Source organism: Lissotriton vulgaris, chromosome 9, assembly GCF_964263255.1.
Source record: "Lissotriton vulgaris chromosome 9, aLisVul1.2, whole genome shotgun sequence".
Classification (NCBI taxonomy): domain Eukaryota; kingdom Metazoa; phylum Chordata; class Amphibia; order Caudata; family Salamandridae; genus Lissotriton; species Lissotriton vulgaris.
The window spans coordinates 718,235,273-718,258,592 of NC_141697.1; the positions used below are offsets into that span (position 1 = coordinate 718,235,273).

General features: G+C 44.8%; 1 protein-coding gene across 1 annotated transcript in view; it reads right to left on the reverse strand.

Annotated features, from left to right (window-relative positions):
• Positions 1-23,320, reverse strand: part of PPP1R37 (protein phosphatase 1 regulatory subunit 37) — a 682,383-nt gene that overhangs the window by 221,628 nt on the left and 437,435 nt on the right. The gene's annotated exons all lie outside the window — the stretch shown is intronic.

The following is a 23,320-nucleotide window of genomic DNA, read 5'->3' on the forward strand; positions in this document are numbered from 1 at the left end:
TATAAATAGGACGATGAATAAACCTGCCATGAACTCAGTAGGAATGCTGACACATGCACTGCTTGGTAATGGACCTCTGACTATGACCAGTGAGCGTATCTCCCAAATGCGTAGAATTGAGGGAGGAATTCACATGCGTAGATATCTTCTTTTGCCATTTCTCTAAAACCTTGTCTTGTACCTATTCAAAGATTCACGATCACCGAAGGAGATGGGTCAGACGTGACGTACAGCCTGACTGCAGATCTTGGGACACGTGTGACCTCGACCAAAGGTGGAGCTGCAGAGCAACAGGATACGGGACGAGACCGCAATTTCAACGTGGAAATGAAAAATGACGGGCCGCCTTGAAGCCCTCCGTCTGCTAACCCACGTGTGCCTGGAGTCTCCGTCCCCCTTCTTTGGGCCCGATTGATGGGCCTGCCTGCTTGTTATTCTTTGCTCCCTTGGTCCCTTTTGTGTGTGTCCCAGGAACTCTGACCCAACTCCGCTCTCTCTCTCCTATCGACTATTTGAACCACACTCACCCTCATTCCCACGTGACTTTTTGCCAAAGGAAAAGAACTGCATTCCAGTGGGAATAGGGTGTTGCCACGGAAGTGTAGGTGCCGAGCATAAGGCGCCGCCAAACGGATTGTTTAGGGAACAGGACTGTGGTCTAACAGCAGAGGACTGACCGCACCCTGCAACGCGTAAGGATAGAACCGAGCTGGACCTATAGCTCCACCGCCGGTGCTCAACAGCGCCAACGAAAGTACACGGACTAGAGCCTACCAGTGATGGCTCAATGATAAAAAGACACTGTGACGAAGAAATCTTGTGTATTGAACTGAATTCCGCTCTCAACTACCTGGTCAAAACTGTTCATTGGTCACATTTTTAAGTTAGAAAGATTTATGCTATGTAGTGCGTTTAATTGTCAGGACCACAACAAAAATGCAATTTCCTATGTGCTGCGTTCTGCCCATCACCTCGACTGTCTATGATTGTATGCCAAATGTTAGTATCGACAAAATGCTAATTCATCAACAATGCCTGTCTACCTGTAAACCCATCAATTGCAAAAATGACTGCTGTTATGTAAAAAGGGGCGACTGTGGAAGCTGAAGAAATTGATGTACATAGACAGCATTCATTCCCCTTCTTCTCCCACTCCCCTCCCTGTGAGCACCATGAATACCGTAGATTATTGACCGCATCACTCTGCCAGTAAGAACCCGTACCCCTATGCATATGCATATGTACAGCCATTCTAGGCACCATGGCCTTTTACCCATTGGAATCCCCGGCTTCCCTCCTGCGCGTATCTTGAAACCCCCTCGCTCATGCATAGACCATGAAACCCTCTCCCTCTGCGCGACCCTGCTGTGAAAGGCAACTCTCCTGCTTGATCCGCACAAACCCCCCCCCCCCCCCATTCCCTCTTGAAGAGGCATCCTTCGCCTTAGCTGTCGTAGCCCTCCCCAGCTGCACCTGACTGCCCCCGCTCTCTCATGTACGGGTCATCAGATCTCTCTCTCTCTCTCTGTGTGACTCTGTCCCTGTGTCCACCCTGGCTACCCCTCCCTTCTCCTCACATGGGCAAGTCATAAACCTTCTTCTTCTGCAAGGCTCTGTCCTTGAGGGTCACGACCGCGCCTGACCAACACCTCCTTTCCTTCCATGAATGCCCCTCTGTTGACAAGCCTTCCCTCCGCGCTCGATTGCCCACGCGGCATGAATACCACTCCTTTGATGACCCCTTCCCCCGAGTCCGGCTGACCACACATGTCCGAGGCCATCGCCTGAGCCAGGAGATACCATTTACTGCCCTTATTGTATGAAGTCACTCCTCTTCAAAGGAACCACTATTGATCCTAGCCACCCCACCCCCTGGGCTATGATCAGGCGTACACATCCTACGGAACACTCAGCTGCGTGATGGCCCTCCCCTCTTATCAGCAGGTCAAGGGTCCCCATTGTGAACATATGTGGGGTAGGATTGACACGAGGATTATAGGGATGTCTTTCTTTTGCGTCACACTGTCCTGATTGTACTATCAAGTGTTTTGTAAGGTATAAAAGCAAGAGTCTCAGCTCACTTGTCAGAGCACCTCCCGAAAGACACCGTGTTTCGTGTCCGAAATGACTGGCTCTCCTCATGAGAATTAAACTCTGTTCTTGATTCCTGCTCCCAGCGCCCGTCTCTTTATTTGGTAATTATTCAACATGGGAACTAAGAGGCGGTTTGCGCCAGCGGCCTGGGCATCGATAGAATTATGGGCTCATGTTCCACATGTGTGTGGCTGGCAGTGTGTGTGGGCTGTGACCAGCAGCAAGTCATCACACACACACCACTACCAAAGTTTCTAGAAAAAAAGGGGTGGTCCAAAGGACAATCCAAGGCTATATCAGTTTTCACGTGGTTTTTGTAGGAGAAACACACTCAAAAAACTCTGGACCTCTTGTGTTTTGGACAATAAAGTCTTTAAGGGGATAGTGAGTGTTAGCTACAGTTCTTTATGTTTTTAGGCTGAATCCTTGCTCATATAAATTGAATCAGAAGTTCATTGTTGTGTAGAAAAAAGCTCTTTATTAATTGTAATAAAAACATGAACAGCCGACACGTGTTTCGCCCCCTATGGCGATTCGCGCCGGGGCTTTTTCAAGGCTGTAAAAGATCAAAGTATTTTGTCTAAAAACTGGCCTTTGACCCCAATACCAGTTTGTGAAGTGTGAAAAGAAGAAAGGGAAAGTGATTTAGAGTGAGTCAACAACATTCCAGATTCATTAGTCCATTGCTTCCATGAAGAGAGTTATGTGTAAAGAAAGAGAGAAAAAAAGAGAAGTGCTGTTTTAAAGATTTGTGATCATAATTTAAAGTTTCTGATGGTTGATCAGTGACAGAAAAAACCAAAGTGACAAGCTTAGAATATGAAAAAAGAGGTAAATACCAGGTGGGAGGAAGCGTTCAAACTGTGTGGTCTTATGATATTACAGTGTTTTAAAGGTTGTTTATAAGGCGATAAGTATAGTTAAATTGACTATTTGCCAGAAGAAAATCAGAGAATCAGATCAAATCAGATAGAGCAATCCATTACAATTCCCAGTGGACAGATTGGCATGCCAGGGGAAGGGAGAGCAGGAAAGCTCACAGTTAATACTGCATACCTATTTACACTTCAATTTGCTCATTGCAATTCTTCATCATTATTAGTATTTGGTTTCCAACAAAAGTCCGGTATTTCGAAATATCAATCTGTTAATACAACATTCACATTTTAAAAAAAGTTCTGTCCCGTATGTTCATAGGTTTATATTCAAACACTTCTTTCTTACTTTGACAAATAAAAATTCACTTTATACAGTATGAGCTATTGCTGGACTTATTAATGCCTTGTCTCTGCGAAAATGATTGTAAAGACCATTGTCTACATTGTGGCATGCTTGATATTGTTAAGACAAACCTAATTAAGGAGCAGTGTACAGCGATATTGTAATTTATTTAAGAAAATTACATTTCGGTAGTTTATGTCATCTTGGTTTTTACACTTGGAAGTATGACACTTCAAAGCAGAGCAAACACTATTTTGTAGAACTGATTAAGTTGAAACAAGTCAGTCGGTGATGGCTATTCTTAATGGCCTGGCAGTGGGTTCCGGTATTTAGTCTCGGAGGATTGTCCAACCAGCAGGGTTGTTAACTATCGGCGTGTGCCACGAGTACGGAGAGGAAGAGTGTCCGGTGTTTGGGCAAAGATAAGCTCACACGGACACAGAAGAAATATTGCCAAACGGAAGCCTATCCGATAACGCAAGGTGCGCACTTACTTGTAAGGGGAATCCCTAGGTTTTGAAGTCAGGAGCCTGCCGTTCACTCCTTCCGCTTTCGCGTGTGTGTTAGTGTATGGTTCCGCGCTGCCTCATTTAAACCGGAAGGGCAGGAAATAACCCGGAAGGGGAAGCCTGACGGTTTTACGGATAAGGGAAATATTCACTTAAGTTCTGTTATTTCAAATGAACCGTGTGAAATATGCGTTCTTGACTTCGAGGCTCTATGATGTCTACTAACTGGTCGTATTATTCTATAGTTTATTCATTGATATAATCCGCCGGTTAATCCGGAGGATTTCAGCACTGTGACGTGTTTAATAAAAATCGACAATGGACTTAAGAGCATCGGGTCGTATTTTTAGCCTCCGCCATTTCGGAATGGTGTTATTTAGGTCAGTTCAAAAGAATTACTGATGAGCCGTGTGGAATATACGTTCTGGATTGGGAGGCTCTATAATGTCTACTAACTAGTCATATTGTTCTGTAGGTTATTCATTGATGTATTCCGCCGACTAGTCTGGAGGATTTCACCAGTGTGACATATTTTTAAAAAAGACCGGCAAGGGACTTTTTAAGAGCATCGGGTCGTATTTTTAGCCTCCGCCATTTATGAGTGGTGTTGATTAGGTTAGTTCAATGGTTGGGGGTTACAATGGACAGCACGGGTGTCCGTGGGGCACCGTTTTTTGACAGAGGTAGCAAAAAGGTAGTCAACATTACTTCAGCGTCATTATTTTTCTTTTTTCGGGGGAATGGGCAAGATTTCACTAAGTGGTCTGCAACAGGTACTATGTGGGGCAAGGAAAACCCATACTGAGGTTTACATATGGGAACACCAGCATCAGTATGTATCATACTTTTGGGATGGGCAATCCTATCACTTACTCTTTTGGTTAACCCTAGGATAAATATTTAGCAGGGACATTCACAGAATTTAGCTAACATATAGTGGAGAAATACTATGACCAATTTAATGAGTCCAGTACTTTCAGTCTCTTTCAGTAGTTGTACAGGGCATTTTGGTCATGATGGAAATCAGTTCACAGCCATGGAGTCCTTATATCTGAGTCTAGTTCGCAGGTGCAGTTTACTCCAGCCAATGGTGCCATTCGTATTCTTGATTTAAGCCCTTTTCAACTGTCTCCATTTTTATGATCAGTGAGCTCTCTTCTCTTCGTAGGAGGCGGTCCAAATCGCCACCTCGTTTCGGAGTCTTTAGTCTTTTTATACCTACAAAGGAGAATGTTAGGTGATGTTCATGGTGTTTCAAGAAATGTTACACTAGAGATTGTCTGGTGTCTGTTTTATGAATATTCCGATAGTGTTCTTGAATACGAATTTTAAGAGGTCTCCTTGAGCTCCCAATATAATGTTGGCCACACGGGCATGTGATCAAATATATTACATTGGTGCTTTCGCAGTTGATGAAGTCTTGGATTTTGTATCTGTGTCCATTTATGTTGACTTCTTTGGTCTTGGAGTTACCAAGTTTACAGATAGAACAATTTGTACAGGTATAGAAGCCTGTAATTTGTGGGGGAAAGTCCTTGATTTTGTTCTTTGCTTCAAAGAAAGAAGGACAGAGAATGTCACGTAAATTCCTGCTTCTGGAAAAACCTAATTGTGGTTTGTCTGTTAAAGAGTCTGATAGAGTGGGGTTATCTCTTAGGAGATGCCAGTGTCTATTTAGGATTTTTAGAATCGTGTATTGTCCACTATGGTATTCAGTATTGAAGCGAATAATTGATTTTTTCTTAGTGATGATATTATTGTGGAGTAAGGATTGTCTGTTGAGTTTTGAGAATTTTTTCTGAGCTTTGATTAGTGATTGTTCCTTGTAGCCTCTTAGTTTGAGTCGTTGTGTTATTTCCTCAGAGTAGCTTTGAAATTCTTCAGTTGAACTACAGTTTAGACGGGCTCGTCTATATTCTCCACTTGGAATGTTTGTAATTGTATGTGATGGATGACTGCTGGAGGCATAGAGAATTGAATTTACAGATGTTGATTTCCTATGTTTTTTTGTCTGTAGTTGCTGATCCGAGACATAGATAGTTAGATCCAAGAAGTCTATTTCTGTTCTTGAGATGTTGTATGTAATTTCAATGCCTCATTTGTTTGGTGCCAAGGATTTGATGAAGGTTCTCAACTTTTGTTCACTGCCTTGCCAAATTAGAAGAATATCATCTATGTAGCGACCCCACATAATTATGTTGTTGGTGACGTCATCAGATCTTTCTTGCCAGAGCCAGTGTTCTTCTACTGCTCCCATCAGAAGGCAGGCGTAAGGCGGGGCAAATTTGGCCCCCATTGCGGTCCCTTGTAGTTGAGCATAGTACTTTCCGTTGAAGAGGAAATAGTTGTTAAAGAGACAGAATTCTAATAGGTCCAAGATCATTTTGTTTCTTGCAGTGAGATGGACTGATCTGGTCTGTAGATATTTCCTTGCTGCAGCTAGACCATCGGAATGTCGAATTGAGGTGTACAGACTACTGATGTCAATTGTTGTAAGGAAATAGTCTTCTTGCCATGTTATGTTTTCTAACTTTTGTAAGACATCCTTGGTGTCCTTTATAAAGGATGGCAACGCTTTCATTAGGGGTTGTAATTCTGCATCTATGAGTGCTCCTACATTTGAACAGATGGAGTCTATGCCTGCAATTATAGGTCGTCCTTTTAGTATTCTTCCTGGCTTATGCACTTTGGGCAACAGGTATAATGTTGGTGTGATTGAGTTTTTGATATAAAGTAGATTTTTTTCTTCCATACTCAGTAAGCCCTTTTCATACCAGAGGTTCAATAAGGTAGTTAATTTCTCTTGAATATGTTGGGTGGGATTCGTCTCCAGCATTTGGTAGCATGTTTTGTCCTCCAGTTGTCTTTGTGCTTCTAGTAAGTAATCTGAGGTGTTTAGAAGAACAACGTTACCTCCTTTATCTGCTTCTTTAATTATTAGATTTTCACTTCGTCTCAAATCATTCAATGCCTATCTTTCTTTTGCAGAGATGTTCTTGGGAGTGTATTTCTGTTTTGCTTTGTATTTCTGAAATTCCTTGTCTAGATCCTCAGATACTTTTTTTGAAAACATGTCAATAGAGTTTCCTGCTGGTAATGAGGGAGTAAACTTTGTTTTTTTCTTGATTACACTTGATTTTGAATGGAAGATATTGATACCCAGATCTTCTGCTGTTGTCGTCAGTAGTTCTAAGTGGTCAGGGTCAGTGTCTGTTGCCAGATGTAATAGCAGATTGCTGTTTTCCAGATCCTGTGCTGTCATGTCACTTGTTTGTTGGCTGGTGTGGATAGGACTATGTTGTTTCGGATTGTCATTAAAGAAAGAGTGAAGCTTGAGTTTCTTTGTAAATTTAAATAGGTCAACTTTTGTTTTGACCAGATCCCATTGTGCCGTTGGGCAGAAGGAAAGCCTTAAATAAATTACAAATATCGCTGTACACTGCTCCTTAATTAGGTTTGTTTTAACAATATCAAGCATGCCACAATGTAGACAATGGTCTTTACAATCATTTTCGCAGAGACAAGGCATTAATACGTCCAGCAATAGCTCATACTGTATAAAGTGAATTTTTATTTGTCAAAGTAAGAAAGAAGTGTTTGAATATAAACCTATGAACATAGGGGACAGAACTTTTTTTAAAATGTGAATGTTGTATTAACAGATTGATATTTCGAAATACCGGACTTTTGTTGGAAACCAAATACTAATAATGATGAAGAATTGCAATGAGCAAATTGAAGTGTAAATAGGTATGCAGTATTAACTGTGAGCTTTCCTGCTCTCCCTTCCCCTGGCATGCCAATCTGTCCACTGGGAATTGTAATGGATTGCTCTATCGGATTTGATCTGATTCTCTGATTTTCTTCTGGCAAATAGTCAATTTAACTATACTTATCGCCTTATAAACAACCTTTAAAACACTGTAATATCATAAAACCACACAGTTTGAACGCTTCCTCCCACCTGGTATTTACCTCTTTTTTCATATTCTAAGCTTGTCACTTTGGTTTTTTCTGTCACTGATCAACCATCAGAAACTTTAAATTATGATCACAAATCTTTAAAACAGCACTTCTCTTTTTTTCTCTCTTTCTTTAACACATAACTCTCTTCATGGAAGCAATGGACTAATGAATCTGGAATTTTGTTGACTCACTCTAAATCACTTTCCCTTTCTTCTTTTCACACTTAAACTGGTATTGGGGTCAAAGGCCAGTTTTTAGACAACTCTTAAAACATATATACTTTGATCTTTTACAGCCTTGAAAAAGCCCCGGCGCGAATCGCCATAGGGGGCGAAACACGTGTCGGCTGTTCATGTTTTTATTACAATCAATAAAGAGCTTTTTTCTACACAACAATGAACTTCTGATTCAATTTATATGAGCAAGGATTCAGCCTAAAAACAAAGAACCGTTGCTAACACACTCACTATCCCCCTAAAGACCACTACCAAAGTGCCAGTCCTCACATTTTACCAGCTTCCAGGCGGTGCAATTATTGTGTCTGAACTGGCATCTGGCTGGTGATGTGTGTGTTGGTGGAGCGTGTGGTTGGCCTCTGGCTGGAGGTGTGTGTGCGTGACCTAGCATTTGGCTGGCAAGGTGTGTGTAGGGACTTGCTGCTGGTAACTGCCCACATTGACAGCCAAACACTGGTCCACACACTGTCAGCTGCTATGCGGTGTGAATGCGGTGTCAGTCCTGTGGGCACATGAAAGTGATGGGTCCTTGAATGGCACATTTTGTTGATGTGAGTGTTGTAATGTGCTGGACCCACGGTTGGCAGGGTGAATGGTTTTTAGTTGGATAACGGGCCTGTAAAGTGTTTGGTGCCTAGTCATGGCTTTACAGCTCATGAGCTGTGAGTCATTGGTTCAGTATTCTGAACTTTCAAATATATTAACAGAAAAATACATTTTAGTGAAGTCCGTTGTTAATAAAATGTGCATTATGAGCTTTTCACTCACCATCGTGCCAAAGCCAACCAGTATGTGTGTGTAATTGAGGAGTAGATGGTTGTGCAGTAATATTTGTCTTTCCGGTCTCTCTCTGCCAGGGTGTACATTGTCTCTAGGGAAAAATCTATCAACTCTAGGTAGTTTGTTAAATTAGACACCAGGGGGAGTGCAGTGTGGCTTGTGTAATTCACCCTAGAATACTGGAATCTGCAAAAGAATATCACATTTCTTGACACCCAGAGTTGTAAACATATCTCCTGATACAAATGGCATCTCACCTGTGTGGGTGGGCCTTGTGCCGAAAAAGCGCTGGGTCCAAGGCGCAATGTGGCAAATTCAACAAAAGGTTTTTTTGGCTCTGGGTTCGGTGGCCACCCAGGAAAACCTACCAAATCCAGGCATTTATGAAAAGTAGACACCCAGGGTAGGACAGAGAGGTGTGCCTCTCATGAATCACACAAAGCTTCTTATCCACAATGCGCGGCAAACCACAATTTGACTAAAATCGCAAATTTTCCTTGCATTTCTGTGATGTATTCTTCCAGAATCAGAAGGAATCAACAAAATTCCTGCCACCTGGCTTTACCCCTCAGATTGATATGTTCCTGTCGCAGGCACTAGTCCCAGCAACACAAATGGGGCAGCATTTTTATTGGGACAAGTGGGGAAACACTGGGTTGTAGGATTTTTTTTTATCATAAATGTAAGGAAAGTACACAATATTAGGCAAAGTTTGAGGTTCACAATGACTTCTGGGTAAGAAAACCTTTTGGGTGCTATGCAATTTACCCAATCTTGGATTGCCCCAGGTGTCTAGTTTATATAAACCTGCCAGTTTGCTAGGTTTTCCTGTGTGCCGGCTGAGCTAGGGCCCAAAATCTACAGCTAGGAACATTACAAAACAAGCATTTGCAATGCAATAGGTCTCGCATTAGGAAAGTTTGAGCTATTGGTATTGTAAAGGACAACTTTTTTATTTATGTGTTGGTTTTGAAAATAGCGAAATGAATAGCTTTGTCATTTACAATGCCAATAGTTTTAACTTTCGCAAATGTGACACCTATAGCATTTGTAATGCAATATGTGTTGTATTTACGTGATTTAGATGTATTGATATTAAAAATAATGGATTTAAATTTTTTTAAATAATGAATACTTAAATAAAAGTTATTGTAATTTATAAAGGCAATAGCTTAAACTTTTGAAAATAACTTGTGAAGATTATGTTCAGTGTATTTCATTGTGAAGAAAATACAAAAACAGAAGTGAAATATTAACATCTTTTTGTGACATCTGTAATAAAGCTTGAAACATTGAGAGAACATATTTGAACCAGTTGTTGAATGATTGCACAGATTGATGCTGTGGTGGCGCGGGGCGACGCTGTGGTGGCCCTGAGCGTCGCTGTGGTGGCCCTGAGCGACGCTGTGGTGGCCCTGAGCGACGCTGTGGTGGCGCTGAGCGACGCTGTGGTGGCGCTGAGCGACGCTGTGGTGAAGCTGAGCGACGCTGTGGTGGCGCTGAGCCGTGCTGTGGTGGCGCTGAGCGACGCTGTGGTGGCGCTGTGCGACGCTGTGGTGGCGCTGAGCGACGCTGTGGTGGCGCTGAGCGACGCTGTGGTGGCACTGAGCGACGTTGTGGTGGCGCTGAGCGACGCTGTGGTGGCGCTGAGCGACGCTGTGGTGGCGCTGAGCGACGCTGTGGTGGCGCTGAGCAACGCTGTGGTGGCGCTGAGTAACGCTGTGGTGGCCCTGATAACGCTGTGGTGGCGCTGAGTGACGCTGTGGTGGCACTGAGTGACGCTGTGGTGGCGCTGAGTGACGCTGTGGTGGCGCTGAGTGACGCTGTGGTGGCGCTGAGTGACGCTGTGGTGGCGCTGAGTGATGCTGTGGAGGCGCTGAGTGATGCTGTGGTGGCGCTGAGTGGCGCTGTGGTGGCGCTGAGTGACGCTGTGGTAGCGCTGAGTGATGCTGTGGGGGTGCTGACAATAATGCAAATGATGCAATGTTTTTCACTTATGTTTTTTTTATGGAGTGGAGAGGATGTATGTTTGTAGTGGAATTTAGTGGTTTGAATAGGAATTGTTAGTTGTGAATCAATTTGTTCTTAATTGCGCACAGGGAAGAGCACAACAAACAGGGGGCAGATCTACAGAAGCGGGGTTATTTCAACCCAAAGCAGGCCTTTTGTAGCTTCTTAAGAGTCCATTGCTCCATCTCCTCCAGTACATCAGAACATAACGAGGAACACCAAAAATAAGAGTAAGAACCAATGGCATCTTTGTGAATCCTGCACTAAGTGTTTAAATATATGGTGCATGTATGAGTGTGCACGTATATTTATATATGGGACACAGCAATTTAATTCCTCAAGATGCGTACTCAGCAAAAAAAACAATAGTGTCCCAGTGTTAGACTAGCTTATATAAAGCGAGGCAGCTTGATAGTTTTCTGGAAGTGGCACGCTTATATGATATCTGACACTACAATCTTAACTCTACAAGAAACCAGTTCAATAACTGTGCTTCAATCGTTGCCTAAACTAATGCCTCTAAATTTTAATTATTTTAATAATTGTAACATGTTGCACATTTGTATCCCTTACCTGTGTTTGCGATTTCTGATTAGGGAAACGTTGAAAACATTTTTGCAAGTTAATTTGATCAACTACCACTGGCTATTGAACTGAAAGCTTATTTAATTCTCCAGGAGTTCTTAAATGATAACCTTAACACTGAAGAATTATTTTAATACTTCAATAAAAAAAATCCAATTCCAAACATTTACAAAGAAACAGGGCATTTTTTGCTATAGGCTATCGGGTAATGGCTGAAGGAAAGTATATAGCTTGTCACTTCTGATTAGAGGACTGTGCCTCTGCGCTTTGAATGAGAGCCCCGTCTGGTTATAGGAAGGGTAGATATTAATGAAAATAAAATAAAGGGATAATAAAATAAGGCGGAATAGCACATATATGAAACCTGATCAAGTATGGCATAGAATGCAGTATACATTATCCTGCTCAGACAGATCCGCAGGTCAAGTATTTTATGACAGGCTTAATTTCTATATTCATACAGAATAGTACAAAATGCAAAATCCAAATTGAGATAATATTTATCCAGCGCGCATAAAAATAATTAACACTGTCTCGTAGACTTGCATGTATATATGCAGGCTCCGGTTTGACCTTTGGCTCCTGCCATCCACAACCAACGCTGCTGCCTGCAAGTCTGCGCGGCGGACGCAGGAGGTTTCAATACATGATTGGAAAGACGCCAAAGATAAAGCAGCACGGGAAGTGACATTACTCTTTGCGGATACGATTAATCTTGTTTATGGAGCAAACTCCAGTCTTTAGATCAAGCATTTGCCGTTCTTGTACCCTGCGCCTGTGAATAGGAGATATTTTAGAAAACCAGCGCACGGAAACTGTAATTCACGAGGGTAGCGTGAAGTAAAGGTGTGGGGTTAATTAAACAAGACAGTGATTGGCCATCCATCTCGACTAATGAACCAATCTAGTCAATTTGCTGGTCTGCCATTTGCAATAAACCAGAGATATTGACTTTACCTATGTCTTTAAGCTGTGCTGTACAGAAGTCTGCAGCATGCTGAAAAGTTATAAAAAAGAAATGTCAGAAGCATTTTTGTTACCTAATCTATCACGAAAAAAAGCATTATGTACAACTGAACGACCATAATAAAAGGTATTAACAATAAATAATGTCTTGATTTTTTGTGTCCTTTCAATGCTGGCAACTTCTATCTGCCTGTCCCAATGGTTGCTTGTTATGTTTGCGTTTTTTTTTATGGGGGGCATAAATAATAGGAGGGTGGAGGTTGTGAAATAGTACCTGTATAACAACACTAGCAGCGAACGGATGCTAAGGGAGAATCAACAACTGCCAGATTTCGAAGGCGCCCAAGTTTTAGTATCTTTTGACCCGTTTGAGCTTTAAACTATTTTAGGGAGTTACAATCTGCAGATCAAAATCAAGCAGAGTGTGGTGAATTATGCGGCAAAGGCAGCAAATCCATAATTATAAGCGAAAAATGCACCTGCCTCAGAATTATATGACTACAAACAATAATTTGTCCCCGAGCAACCAGGATGTAGTATTAAAGAATAATCGTATATATATTTTCAGTCCAAAAAGAATCCTCCAGATTTTATTATTCATAAAATTGTTTCTGTATTTTCTTATGTAGAGATTTGAGGTAACATGTTCTCAAAGATGATCCTGTGTAGTTGGTATCATCCGATGTAGCCAAACAGCCGACACGTGTTTCGTCTTGGGGACAAATCACCCAATGACTTCCTCAGGGCATAAATAGTTCTGTAGTAATCTCATCACCACAATGCAGGTATACTTGTGTGCGATCCCATATAATAATGGTCTTAAAAAGGAGTAGTTATTTCAGGTCCAGTGATATTGCGGCATAGGAATTCTTGAATCAATTTATTACCTTAAGAAGGACTAGTTATATCGGGTCCAACTGTATAGTAGAATAGAGATTCCTGGATCAGGTCCCGGCGAGTACTCCCGCCATCATTTTACACCGCCACACAAGTATCGAGAACATCTTAGATACAGTGAATAGATTTAAGATTTTGGCAATCGCATTCTCTGCTTTTATTCTACAGCGGGCTTTGCGTAAAACTTGGCTTTCCTGCAGAAATCCAGTCCTGGCTTTGCGCAGACGGCTGTTGGGGAGGTGGTCTCAGCCAGCCCCGTGGATGGAAGTGGATTGCTAGATGCTATTAGAGCAGATCTTCCATAAAGCTCATTTACTGTAGTCCGAGGCAGGAGTAAATCTATATCCATGGTCGGGGTAGGGCGGAAACACTCGCAAAAATGTGGGACGTGCAGGAGCAAGGCTCTGTGCATTAAAAAGGATTTTATGTGAGCAATAACCGTACTTTGGGTAAGCATTTGCACGGTTGTAAATGTACACTATGCATACACACGAATCTGGAACTGCTTATGCACATGAGTGCACCTGGGAAGAAACGAGAGAGACAGCTTAAAAGGTAGTCAAGCGGATCTGCATGGCGCGAGGAATGTGCAGAGCAGAGTGCAGCTGCAGGGTTATGAACGGGACACGAGCACTGCCTAATGAGTATAAAAATCAAGCATTGGACGCTCGGCTGGGCTGCAAAGAACAGAAAAAAACAACTAGAATAAAAACACGAGTCCTGAAAACAACGAACAGACGTGTCTGTGGCCAAGGCAAGGCGGCTCCGAATGTTTTTATTATATCAGATCTGAGGCGGTGGAGGCCATAAATCAGATTTAGCCGCGGCCTTTCCAGTTTACAAGCGGCGTCTGAAGCACCGCTTGCAGATTTCAAAGGGGCGAGGGGGGTCCACATACTGAGCTGTCAGGGGCTCTGGGCCGCAGACAACGAACTGCACGGAATACATACCTAGATCGGTAAAAAAGAAAAAACAAGGTGCGAGGGTGCACCAGTTTATCATTGTTTGATTGGTAGAAAGCGTCATGGGCTCTTTGGGAGGATAAGCATAACTGCAATTAAATATGACAAGCCGAGCTCGGGTTATGAGATCGCGGCTCAGCTGCTTCGCCGTGAAATAGATCCAAAAACAAAAAAAAGCCCGCAAGTGCTGCGCCCAGGCATATGTCTACAATTATCTCGCCCGTTTCGGCCAAGATAATTGAAGACATATGGGCTTTGGTGCGCATAACAGACACCAATAGGCCATAGCCGGAGCTACGCTACCGCCTATGGCCTATTGCGTGTTCTGTTAAAAAACTGCACACACTCAAAGGCCAATAAAAATGGACTTAGGAAATCACATGCACAAGCTTTGTGGTATTTCCAGGTCCATTTTCAAACCGCCTACTACAGGGCTTTTCGCTCGCTTCGCTTGCGAGCCCTAAAAAAGGGTCAGTTTTCTGTGGAAAAATTTGATTTGTCCATGTTGCGTTTTGGCACCTTTCCTATTGCGGCTATTAATCCTCCCAAAACAAGTGAGGTACCAATTGTATCAGAAGGTTCGGGGCAAATGGTAGGTGGTGGAAAATTATTTTATCCCTGCAAATTCCAGAATTTTCCATCGCAGAAATGTGAAGAAAATCTGTTTTTTAGGTCTCGCCTGTCGATGCGCATGCGCATCGAGCAAGGCGAGAGTATTGGGACTTATCTACTCTTTATCCACACTGCAAGGAATCGTGGCGATTCCTTGCAGTGCCCGTGACTTTTAAGCTCAATGCGCATGCGCATTGAGCTTAAAAGCGCGTGCACGACCGTCTTTGTTTACCCGCTCCGCCCCTCCCCTTCCCGCCGTGTCGCATTTCTCCTCCCCTCTCCCCTCCGTCTTGTTTATTTTACCCGCTCCGCCCCCTCCCCTTCCCGCCGTGTCGCATTTCTCCTCCCCCCTCCCCTCTCTTCCCTCCGTCTTGTATGCCACTCGCAACGCTTCCTGTTGCTGTCTCACACAGGTATGCGTCTCTCTCTCTCTCTCATGTCCTTCTCCCCCGCCCCTCTGCGCTGCTCTCTCCCCCTTGTGCTTCTCCCCCGCCCCTCTGCGCTGTTCTCTCCCCCTTGTGCTTCTCCCCCTACCCGTGTTGCTCGTACTCGCTTTTCTTGTTCTTCTTCTTATTGGCTATTAGACCGAAAAGTAGTAGCCTGTGCCTCATTGTTTATCAGCCAACCATCCTCCACCGGGTAACCAGCGGGCAGGCACGCGCACAGTATTCATAGTCAGTTTCGAGTTGTGCACGTACAGTTCTCTGCCTCGCGCCCCAGCATTCCTGGTCTTCTAGTAGTTTAGACGTGTGAGCACAGTGGGCACTTACATACCTCTTGCACTAATAAACGCGCACACACACCATACCTATGTACAGGAGTCTCCCAACGGGTTTGTTTATTGTTTCCAGGGGGTTCTGATGTGCTTTTTTTTTCTTGCTCGAAGATAGCTCAACACTACCACTTGAAATTGAATACACTTAATTTTTAAACAGGGGCTCCCCCCATTCCCCCCTCCCACATCACACACACATATACTCTGATAGCCAGCCCTATCAGGTAATCCCACTGAAGTACACAAGACGCCATCCTACCACTACATAACATCTTCACAACCGGATGTGTGCATACACAATGCACTGTATCGGCATTCTTAGACAGGGACTTGAGCTTTTCCCATATGCATCTGGGTATATTTTTGTGAATGACAAAATGTTTTAGCATATTCCCTGTGCAGGATTTGAAAATGGATGACGCAGCATCAGGAGTCAGCTGAATTTTTTGAGTGTATTCTAAATGTCTGTTCCATTCTTCAGAGAGTTGTCCGGCTTTATTCCACTTAAGCATGACTTGCATTTCCCGTTTAGGGCTCTCATTAAGTACTCTGAAACGTGCCGCGATTGGCTGTCCGCCCTGTGACCCTGATGGAAGACGTCCCAGGAATGCATTGGATCCGGGTGGTCTCCTTAGGAATCTACCAAGTGCCCTTGATTGTCAAGCACACAGTACCAAGTGTCTGGCTCGAACGCCAGTTTGTCTCCTGACTTCTTGAGATGTCTTGTATCGGTCTCTCATTGTTTCATATCCATTAGCAATCCTTCAACCTGCTCTGGCTCCCTTTCATGTGGTTCTAACCCTGACGCATGCATAAAAATCCACCCACTTACAAGCCAACTCTTCACCCACACCACCACCTCTTCACATGTCAGACGAAGGCAGCAAAGTAAAGCAACAGACGTGGAAAGGAAAATATAGGCCGCTCTCCAAGTACAGATTTCCTGCTGCTGGCAGTACTCTGCATACTGACGGCCGCTAGGCCGTGCCTCCCCTACTCTCCTCCCCCCTCCCGCCTGCCTTGCCTACTCTCCCGCCCCCTCACTTCTTGATTGCACGGCCGCTAGGCCGTGCCTCCCCTACTCTCCTCCCCCCTCCTCCTCCTACTCTCCTCCTACTCTCCTCCCCTGCCTGCCGTGTCGCACCTCTCCCCGCTCCGCCACCTCCCCTGCCCGCCGTGTCAAAAGGACTCTGTTCAATCTTTCCTGTGCCTGTCTGACCACCTTTGGTCAGATTGGTTTGTGTTAATTTTATGGCGTTCTAGTTAAATATTCTTTATATAAGTGCACTCCCATTGCCTTGAAAACGGCGAAGCTACTTGCTATTGTTACCTTATTTTGCCCCACGCTAACATTCCTATGACAATGTGCCTAGCCACAGTTCCTATTTGTTTCTAGTCTAGGAAGTGTCTGAAGGGCCATGGGGAAAGTTTCTTTTCTACCGCAGATTAGGTTTACAGTTATAATTCATATTTTTACATAAGGGCACTTTAGTAGTAACAGGAAAGTACTAGAGAGGAGTGGTGCATTAGAAGAAATGGACAAAACAGTAGGAAGTACAGAGATGCATCTCCTACACACGCTTAATTTCGACATCATTATTGAAGTGCAGTTTATGTTGTCTTCCTCAGTACTTCGTACATCTCCCTAGAGATGTGGCATAACGACCAGAGCTGCCATCTAAGTCACGTAAATACAATACATGTTGCATTAAAAATGCTATAGGTGTCACATTCGCCAAAGTTATAACTATTGGCATTGTAAATGACAAAGCTATCAATTTAGCTATTTTAAAAACTAACACATAAATAAAAGATATTGTCATTTACAAGACCAATAGCTCCAACTTTTCTAATGCGAGACCTATTGCATTTCCAATGCTTGTTGTAAAAATGTAAGGACTGCAAGGGCTTCTGGGTAAGAAACCCTGTTGAGAGCAGGGCAAGGCACCCCACACTGGATTACCCTGATGTCTAGTTTTAAGAAATGTTCAGGTCTGCTAGGTTTCCCTAGGTGCCGGCTGAGCTAGGGTCCAAAATTCACAGCTAGCCACATTGCAAAAAAAGGGTCAGTTTTCATTAGAAAAATGTTTAGTGTCCATGTTGCGTTTTAGGCCTTTTCCTTTCATGGGCACTAGGCATAACCACACAAGTACCATTTTTATTGGGAGACTTAGGCAAATACAGAATAGAGGAGCAAGTGTTCTCTGCATTAGTGCTTTCTCGATATAAGCCACTACTTTTAAAGACTTCTTTTTGAGAAATGCCATCCAATTCACAAAAATCAGAGATATGCAAATTATCATTACTTCTAAACTTCATATTTTGTGCCAATCTCGGAAATAGATAGGTTTCCTTGATACCTATCTTTCGCTCGTTATAGTTTAAGATATGAAATGCTCTATACCCAGAACACAATAAACAAGCATTTGCAATGCAATAGGTCTCGGGTTAATTAAGTTTGAGCTATTGGCATTGCTAAATATTGCAACACCAACTGCAACAAAAGCTATTGGCGTTGCATTATTTAGCAATGCCAATAGCTCAAACTTTAATAATGCGAGACCTATTGCATTGCAAATGCTTGTTTTCCTGGTTGTTGGTACCTGTGGTGGGGCACTACGTGCGTCTATGCGCTGTACAGCAGAACACAGTTCTCAAGAAGTGTATAGTGGCCCACGCTGGTATACCCCAACACACTACGAAAGCCAGTCCGATGCTGGCGTGAGGGGGATGGAAGGAGTGTGGGGGATCGGGGGGGGGGGGGGGGGGGGGGGGGGGGGAGGTGAAAAGTTAACGCCGTTCCAGATGAGGGGGCTGTGGCTGTGTGTGGTGGGGTGGAGCTGTGGCTGTGTGATGGGCTCGGGCATGTCAGTGGTGGATGTATGTATGTGGTGCGTGCGTTCATTCAGCGGGGATCAGTGCGGGCTGCATGGCATAGATGAATGTATAGGGAGGGCATGCATTGGTGGGTACTTTCGAAATGGATGAGGGACATCCCGGGGGCTGGCGGGAAGGGTTGGCTTTCTTGTGTTCGGCCTTTTTATGCCTGGTCTGAGCTGATATGTTTCCGTCCTGTAAAGAGCGCTCACGCAGCGGGGATGCACCCCTGAAAGAGACCAGAAAGGCAGGGGGTGTGTTCATGTGCTGGTGTGAACACCCCTCTAAGAGGTTGTGGGGTCAAGCAATGGGCTGAGGGGAGCTGTACCCCTAAGTTTAAATGCTGCCTTGTTGTTATATTCCACAAGAGTGGAATTTGAGACCTCTGGACAAGAATGTATATTTTAATTAACGTTGCAACGCAATGCTCCGAAATGGGAAAGTATGAAGTCTGGCGGTGCAGCTAAGTCACCAGCTAACGCCGCTTCCAGTCACACATTCTACGATGCATGCAGCGCCTCGCGGTCTGTCACCCACTTCCACAGACGGGTATTCTGCGTGTCTCCTCCTCAGTTTCCAGCCGGTACATCTTACACGCCTACGAGCAGTGAGCGCGCCGCTTCTGAGCGCCCTTGTAGCGCTGGTCTCCACCTCCGGGGGAAGAGCTGGGTCCGATCCTCTGCTTCGCTACACCCGCCCCTCCAGACCCGTGCCAAACATTTTTTATTTATTTATTTATGTATTTATTTATTTTATGCGTTTTTATATAGCGCAGACTTTACCCGAATCTGTCTGGGCGCTTCACAGTAGGAACAGAACTGATACATGAAGGAGAAACATTACAAGTTTACAAATTAAATAAAAAAGCCAACGTTAAATTACATGAGGCAACAAGTCAAATACCGCTGCTTCCTGAAATAAAGCATGCCTGTTTATCAGCGCCGCGCGCCCCGCTGCAGACTCCCCCTGCATTCCTAAGTCAGTTACGTGACCTCTTCCCGAGGCGCGAGACGTGATCTGATTCTTTCTGCCATGCCGAAAACAGCAGAAGTTCACACGCGCAATGTAATCCTATGACAAAGTGATGCGCGTGGCCAGCTCTCGTCTCCACTTTCCTCTCGTTGTCTGCTGAGCCGACAGCTATAGTTCTCTGGCGAAAACGCGCTTTGCAGACATTTTTTGCAGAGCGTTTTGTCCTAAAAAACTCAAGATTGAGCTGTAATTTGCTTATTTTCTCAGTCCACTGCAGGAGAATCCCCAAACCGTGGGTACCTATAGAATCCCCAGGATGTTGGGAAAAAAGGACACAAATTTGGCGTGGATAGCTTAAGTGGAAAAAAGTTATGGAGGCTAAGCGCAAACTATCCCAAAAAGCCAAAAAAAGGCTGGGAGGGGGTGGGGATTGGATACCTAGCAGCGAAAGGGTTTTAAAGAGAGGATGGATCCGATAAACTGAAGAGACCTGACTAGCATCATGCCAGGAAACTAACTTCTCCTAGCACAAATTGACTCTGCATAAGTACGCGAGACTGCAACGCATTTTATGGGCTCGGGCCTGCCGTACACTGCGCATGCAGTGTCGCGCAGCGAGAGTCCTTTTACCGGGGATTTGAAAATGGACCTGGAAATTCCACGCAGGTCATGCGTGTTATTTCCAAGTTCCATTTTCATTGGCCTTCGCGTGTGTGCTGTTTTTTTTAACAGAACACGCAATAGGCCATGGGCGGTCGCGTAGCTCCGCCCATGGCCTATGGCCTATTGGTGTCTGTTATGCGCACCAGAGGTCATATATCTTGAATTATCGCGGCCGTCAGGTGCGATAATTGAAGACATATGCTCGCAGTGGCGCGAGCGCACCACTTACAAGCTTTTTTTTTTGCATCCATTTCAGGGCGAAGTAAGTAAACGCTGACGTCTTGTTTTCTTTGTCACAAATATGGTGGGGTAAAAGGTGTTTTCAGTCTCGCTCAATTGACATATGGTATCGTACGGATGTTTAAGTATTTGCTTAATTTCTCACCAATAACAATAATACTTGTGAAAATGACTGATTTCTGTGAGTGTATTTTTGTCATTTCATTTTTCTGCTAAGTAAAGACGTATGAATTAATTTCTATCAGTCTGGAAAATCGGGCACACATCAGCGATTAAAAACAGAGGACTGGTGGATTGGGGCACCTCTGTGTTCGTAACCTCTTATTAAAACAGTTTCACTCAGATTGACCATATGAGAGGACGTCGGGGGAGCTTTAAATTGCCTAGCAGTGCCCCACCTTGGATAGAATGGCTTGCATGGCTCGGCATGTGAATCATGCTAGAGCACAGTCCTCCACATGTGGTGCGATCCCCATTGGGAGACAGATAGTCAGAATTCTGTATTTATCAGTAGGCGTAGTATCAGGAAATACTGCCTCTATTTGACTAATTTTCTGTGCTAACCAGAATGGAATTTGTTCCCGTTTTATGGGTACTTTTCCAAGACATGACTGTATGGGGTCTGCTGTGGAATGTTAACTGTCGGTTGGACTATTGAGGTCCGCATGACATATTGGACTAATTGTCTATGTATTTTAATTAAGAGTTTTAGTTGAGCTAAAAGTTCAGGAACTGACATTTTATCAATGTCTGGATGTGGTGTGTAGCTGGCTAGAACCAGCCACGTTGCTCCTGGTCTACCTAGTGGACTGAGCCTGGTGATGTGATTATTATGTTTTAGGGCGCCTTTAAACCAGAGCAGGTGCTCTTGGTATTTTAGTGGAATCTCAATCTCCTCGAAAGGAGTGTATTCATCCGGAGGTTCCTCTATTTTTTTTTTTTTTTTTTTTTTTTTTTGTCGTAAGACATTTATTATGTACAAATGAAAAAGAAGATGCACACTGCGTCACGCCAACAACCCGGAGGCAGGCCGCTATCAGGCAGGTTATACAAAGATTACATAGAAATATCTCAGAGGCCATTATCCGGCCGGGTTGATCATTCAGAGGTAGACTTTAGATACAATAAAATCTTCAGTGTTTACAGTGCATCTCTAGCGAGTAAACGGTCTTACTTTTCTTACAGTGCTGTTGACAATTGAAAGATAGCGAAACTCAATGAAGCCGCCCCTGAGTAAGCAGCAGTCAACCACCCGCCGCAGCAGCCTATAAATAGGATGTGTCTGTCAGCACCATTTTTCTCCCAACAGGACCCCCCAACAAGCTAAACCATAAACTCCAAACATAGGTGCAAGTACGTGGAAACAGCATCCATACATCACTCCAGTCCACAAAGGGGTCGTGCGGGCCAGCCACAGGTTGTCCAGATAGAGGGCCAGCCATGTATGGGGCGGGCACGGCGTGTCATCTTGGCTGTGTACGAATTAGCGAAGGACGTATGGGGTGGGGGGAAGGGGGGGAGGGGTAGTGAATTGTCCACAGGAGGACCGGTGGGACGGGGGGGGGGGGGGGCAGGGGACTCCATCCGGGTCAGTGGAGGCAGTAAACACATAACTTGCGTCTGGGCAGTTCCTGTCAATGTATGCGCGGGACAACGGGACCCCAATCATTAAACTACGCAGCGCGTACCTTTAGCCCATGTCGTCTGAAATACTCGTGGCACGTGAGGTACCTGGGGAGTCAGGGGCCGTGCGTTCAGCGGTCCACTGTACAAACGGGCCCCATATGTCAGTGGGTCTGGAAGCGGTGGGCATGGTCTCCCAATAGTGAGTCAGTTGTGTGTGGCCGTAAGTCACATCCCTGATCCAGCTCTCGAGTGTGGGGAGGGCCAGCCTGCCCCAGTGTAGAGCGATCTGCCGTTTGGCATACAACAGAAGTAACGCATGTAGTTTCCTGTCGCAGGGCTCAGTATTCTTAACATACCCCAGCAATCCCAGCAGTGGAGACGGTGAGTCACTCCTTTGTGTGATTTGATTGATGGCATTGAAGATCTCTGACCAGTATGCCCTCAGCTTGGGGCAGCCCCAAGCCACATGAATAAAGGTTGCATCGTCACCTCCACATTTCCAGCAAGAGGCATCCTCACGGATACCCATTCGGCGTAATAGTGTCGGAGTGCGGTAGTATCTGTGTAGGAATTTGAAGTGGATAAGCCGCAGTCTGTAACTTGGGGATAGAGCGGTGAGTTGCGCGCAGCAATATTCCCATGCGTCCTCCGGAAGCAGGTCTCCCAGGTCCTCAGCCCAAGCTGTCTTGGCCTTGGCTACTGTCACCGGGGCTTGTTCCTGCATGCAGTTATATAATCTGGACACCAGCTTCTTAGGGGAAGGTCGTGAGAGCAAGTTTTGGAGGGCGGCTAGTGCGCAAGGCTCTTCCGGGAAGCACGGTCCTATCTTCTTGCAAGATTCCCTAAGAGAATGATATAGTAATTTGTCAGCAAACGAGCAGGGCTGGTCATCCCCATCCGCAGGCATCTCGAAAAATGAGCCATCCGGATATAGGTCAGCGAAGGTGAGAAGTCGATTCCCACGGATAGTAGGACGTCACCTCTTGCCGTCAAACAAGGCAGCATCGGGTTGCCCCTCAGAGGAACCGCCGGCGCATAAAGCAGGGAGAGACCAGCCCGTTTCTGTAGCTCTCGCCAGGACCAGCGAACCATTTCCACTGTGTCCACCTCACGCAACGGGCACGTAACCTCTCCATATAGCGCCACTCGTAATGGTGAGGGGGCGACCACAGCCAGTTCCACCGCCACATGCGGCTGGTAGGGGGTGGGGTAGGCCCAGAAATGCAGGAACTGAGCTTGCGCACAGAGTGAATAGAGCTGCAAGTCCGGGGCTCCTAGGCCTCCCTGTCGGAGCGGAAGCGTGAGTAGATCCCAGGAGACTCTGGCTTG